Consider the following 5,073-nt stretch of genomic DNA (forward strand, 5'->3'; position numbering starts at 1 on the left):
GGATGTCTAACAACGCATGTGTGTCTCGCTCGTGGGAGGAAGAAATGGCAGTTTACATAATTACATGATAAAATGAGGTTGACGTTGGGAATGAGGTCACATGGATTGGATAGGTGAGACTTGAGAGTGAGGCAAAAACATGGTAGTACAATATTTAGCCTATTAGCATCATTGTGGGTTTGGATCCGACCATACACGTGGGGATAGATCTCACACCCTCCACAGGATGTGAGACCCGAGCGTCAGAGGCTGATCCCACACCTATAGAGGATGTGAGATCTGTCCCCAACCCAACCCCACCATGGGGAGTTGATCTGGACTCTATCATTGTCTAAAGGTAGGAGTTTAGTCTCACATTGACTCTATGGAGAGGGAACAAAGATAGATTATTATAAAATGGAAACCATGACTCTTGGACTCGTATATTTGTATTTAGATATGGATATCATATCAGTTCTCTCTCTCTCTCTCTCTCTCTCTCTCTCTCTCTCTCTCTCTCTCTCTATATATATATATATATATATATATCAGTATACCTTTATATATATTAAATGATAAAATAAAAAGGTTGTCATTTTTACTAGAATTGGATTGATACGATTGATTTGTCTCAGCTTCAGTATAAGTATCGATGGCAATCAATACCGTGAACTAAAACCTTGTTAGTGCACCACAATAGCATGCACACGGTAGCTCACGTATACATGTATTACAAGGAAAACTGTGCCAGCTATACTTAGCCTTGAATGTTGGATACATGTAGAGAGCATTGGATTGGAATCTTGTCAGATGTATTATTGAAATCCAAAAATTACGTACTAACTTTTCTAATTCCAATGAAAAATTTTCTTGATTTGTTTTACTTCTTGTTCCATTTGATTGTAAGGAAAATATTGGAAAGAAAAGTGAAATTAAAACAATACAAAAGGATAAGTTTTTGTTATCATTACCTTACATTGTGATGTAATAAACACCAAAATATATCAAATTTGATTATAAAATTTCATTTTATTTTGTAATCAAATTCTTTTTATTTAAAAAATAAAATAAATTTTATCTCTAAAGTATATTTATCAATTATAATAAATATTTTAGATAGTACAATTGTGATGATAAAATAAAAAATTTATATTTATCAAATATAATAAGAACTTTGCTCAGTAGAATCATGATTATAAAACTTTTCTTCTTTTAAAACTAATTTCATTTCTCTTTCCTTGCAATCCAATGAAAACCTCTTAAGATGGAGATATTTCTTTCTTGGATAATAGTTTAGATAATAAAGTTTTTCCTTTTGTAATCATATTTTCCATAAAAATTTTGAGGAAATAGATTGTAAACTAATAATGATATGATTAAATTCTTATTAAACAAGGAACACAGACAACAAAGTAGACAACTCCATTACATAGCAACTATGCAACTAAAAGCAGATATGGCTTATGCCCAACATTATTACACAAACCCATAAGATGGAAGATGGATAGCAGCTTATGCACCACCACATTTACTACTAATTCTACCCATTTTCATGTTCCCCACACAATTTTGTAGTATATTATTGCAAATGTTTAATGCCCACAAGTGCAGGAAGTGCAAGTGCAGCCAGCTCCGCACTTGCACTTGCCGTCGTTTTCCGCTGCGGCCGCAACCTCAACCACGGCATCTTCGTAGTAGCTGCAATAAGTAAGAGATTAAGAAGCCCATCAGCTTCATCGTTAACATAATCATCACAACATGCACCCACAAATCACTGAAACCTATGGATCTATGAGTTTCAAGTTCAACTTTGATTATCATATAATATAGCTACAACATAACAGATTAATTAGACTTTGGTCCTCTATGAATAGAATGTCAAAAACAAGTTTTCTGTTCCCTTGCATCAAAATGTAATATTTGGTAAGGTTTCATGCGAAAGAAATTATTTCACGTCGGATGTAAATAGCTTGATTTGAAGGCGTTTAAGGACTTAGGCAATTTTTTCCTTTAACGGTTAGTAGGTAGGGATGTAAAAGGATAAAAGAAAGTATAATTTCAAAAATCGTATTTATACATAGTATGATTTCAAAAATCGTATTTATACATAGTATGATTTCAAAAATCGTATTTATACATAGTATGATTTCAAAAATCATATTGAGGTATCTATATCCGATCAAAGTATCCCTGAATCCAAATTCAGATAATCAAGAAAATAACTTTCTGGTTCAAATAGATATCCAACTAATATTTAAAGAGGGAAAAAGGTGGGCACACGCCAGGGTAGCAAGCATATGCCGTCTTCTCTGTCCTTCTTTTTTTAAAATACCACCTCGCACTCTTATGTCTAGTTTTGTGATTGGTGCATACAATTAGTTTAGCAAAAGCTGGTGGTATGCCCAATTATCTCTCAATAAAAAAGCGAAGTAGCTAATAATCTTAAGGTTATTGAAGATGCTACAGGTTAGGGCGAATCGTATCCGTTGGAAGGAAAAGATCGAGGTTACATAAGTCAATAATGTAAACGGATAGTCAAAAATCCGAATTTGATTTGCATCCATATCCATTTAAAGGATATCAATCAAGAAAAATTACCTCTTTTGGGTCTCAACAATCTCGATGCCGTAGGTGTTTCCCTTCTTCCTGCAATTCACAAATGGATTAACCGGCTGAATCAGATAACCATGGAAAATGATATATGATAGATAAGCATGGATTGATATGCCAAGAAATGGAACACTTCACTTACACGCACTGGCTCTTATCAGCGCAGTCGCAGTCGCCGCAGGTCGACATGGTGAGTAAAAGAGAAAGATGAAAGAGAGAATAGGTCAGAAAATTGAGTGCACTTAAGTTCTCTTGTATTAGCTATACCTTGAGAGCCTGATCAGCTCTGGTATTTATAGAGGAAGTGAAGGGGAAGATATGAAGCAGAGTCGCAAAGATAGACATGTGAGGAGCACACGCCATCTCTGAAATCATCCAAGGGAATCTCAATTATGTAGTGGGATAGCCTTCTGTGGTCCTCTCATGTCTTATCATTCCTTTTTTGAGAGAGAGAGAGAGAGAGAGATCTAAATCTGTTTCTTTCTCAGTCCTCGACGATGGAACGCACGCGCAAGGAGCCCACCATGTGGTTATCTCTCTGATGAAGAAACAAAGGTGATCAAGCCTAAGGATGGAAGTTTCCCTTATGAGATTCCTAAACCATTATCTTCAGTCCTAAAGTGTTAATGTGATTTTGATTGATAAATATATTGGCCAAGCTTTTCATTTGTTTATGAAAAAATTGGGATTATTTCGGTGAGGAATATTATACATGATTATTAACATTTAATCACTCATATAGTCTAATATGTTTGGACATGGGTAGTTTCCATTTGGTTTATTTATTTATTTATTTTTTTCTTTAGAAAAAAAGAATAATAACTTAATAAAACAATGTTGGAGTTAATTAGAATTGTTAATGTGAAATTATTTGCTCTATGGCTATGTAACACATCAATAGAACCAATTCGTTCGCCTGAGACAAAAATATGGTATAAACAAGAAATTATAGATATAAAAGGAAAAAAAAAAAAAGAAGGAATCGCACTCGAAGGCCACAAATTGGTTCTATTGTTAGAAAGTAATTTTTTTAACTCCTAATAGTTGCTCCAGATCTCCTTTATTCTCCACCCTCTAGCTTATGCTTGCTTTATCCCATAGAGAAGGCCCCGAATGTTGCCTTCAATAGTTTTTCCTGTCATCATATAATCAGCATGTAATGAGACGTATTCTTCTTGATTAAAACACAGGCAACCCAACCAAAGATATGGTAATGAAGTCGGTAACACCCATACAAATTAGTATAGTTGGATTCAAGACTGGAATAATGGGTGTAATAAAAAGAATAGAATGGATCTAGGGAACATTTGGGCTGTGTCTAGTATGCATTCCCATTATGAGAATGTGCATTTTCATTTTGAAAATACAGAATGTGTTCTTAATTGAGAATGAGAACATTGTTTGGATAAATTATTTGTTTAAAATGCATCTTTTATGTGAGAATGCTCAGACATTTATCAATCACCTCATGGGCTGAATCTCTTTGGTGAAAATCCTAGACAATATTACATCAATAACTCACAAACAAAAATGTAAAATTTTGAATGGTTCCTTAGATAGTATTGCTCACATCAAACCCGTAAAGATCATGAGGAAAACAAGAGATTCTTGGATTTTGGATTCTAGAGGAGATCTTAAGAAGGAGAAAAAGAGAGAGATTTGGGGTGAGTAGCGGTTTTTAGAGAGAGAAAAAAAAAGTAGTTTTTGGAGATTTGTAAGAATAAGACGCTATTCCTTGGGAGAGGAGGTACCTTTCATAAGATTAGTGGTGGAGCTATTTTCATCAGGCTGTGCCAAGAGTTAGAGAATGGAGAATGCAAAATGCAGAACGAGAAAATATCCCATTCCACAATGGGCTACATTTTTTACCGTGTTCTAGAATTTTGAGAATGGAATGCTTATCAAACAATGTTTTTAACAGTTCAAAATGTGTTCTTGGTCTAGAATGCATTCCAAGAATGCACACCAAACACAGCCATGGTTTGAATTGATTTTGGTTTTGGTGCCAGCCTGATTTGGGTTGAGTTAAACATAAATTTATGGAGAAGGTTTCATATCGGTTTTGGTTTCAGGTTTCGCATCAGGTATTTACATATCCCTGTGCGATTCGATTCAGTTCTAGAGTCATATAGCCCTAGTCCGAAACTGGCCCAATTATGTCTTGATTATGTTCTAGTCAAGGTTGGGTCAGGTTACGCGATTCGGGTCCAGTTTTGACACCCCTAATCCTTGTTTAGAACTTATCAAATTATATCAACTAAAGATTATCAGAAGGGAATATCAGCGTACAGTAGTCCACATAGATGTAGCCCTATAAGATTGTGATAGCTTGTGGCTGAAGAGTGCAAGTTAAGTACTCTCCACACATCAAAGCCTTACTTTGAAAGATGGAATAGATTCCAAGTGCCGTCGAACGCACGGTACTTTAAGTGTGCCTGTAGATTCGTCACTTCCTGCGTCTAAAAATGGTTATGGCAATTAGGT

General features: G+C 35.0%; 1 long non-coding RNA gene across 1 annotated transcript; it reads right to left on the reverse strand.

Moving 5' to 3' along the window:
- Positions 1 to 1,333: 1,333 nt before the first annotated feature.
- On the reverse strand, positions 1,334 to 2,890 carry LOC122093386. Its single transcript, XR_006144433.1, has 3 exons — positions 2,732 to 2,890; positions 2,578 to 2,625; positions 1,334 to 1,677 (listed from the first exon to the last, which is right to left on the reverse strand). It is a non-coding gene; the product is annotated as an uncharacterized LOC122093386 (long non-coding RNA).
- Between the last annotated feature and the right edge of the window lie 2,183 nt (positions 2,891 to 5,073).

The sequence above is a fragment of the Macadamia integrifolia genome, chromosome 11 (genome assembly GCF_013358625.1).
Source record: "Macadamia integrifolia cultivar HAES 741 chromosome 11, SCU_Mint_v3, whole genome shotgun sequence".
NCBI classification, from domain to species: Eukaryota; Viridiplantae; Streptophyta; class Magnoliopsida; order Proteales; family Proteaceae; genus Macadamia; species Macadamia integrifolia.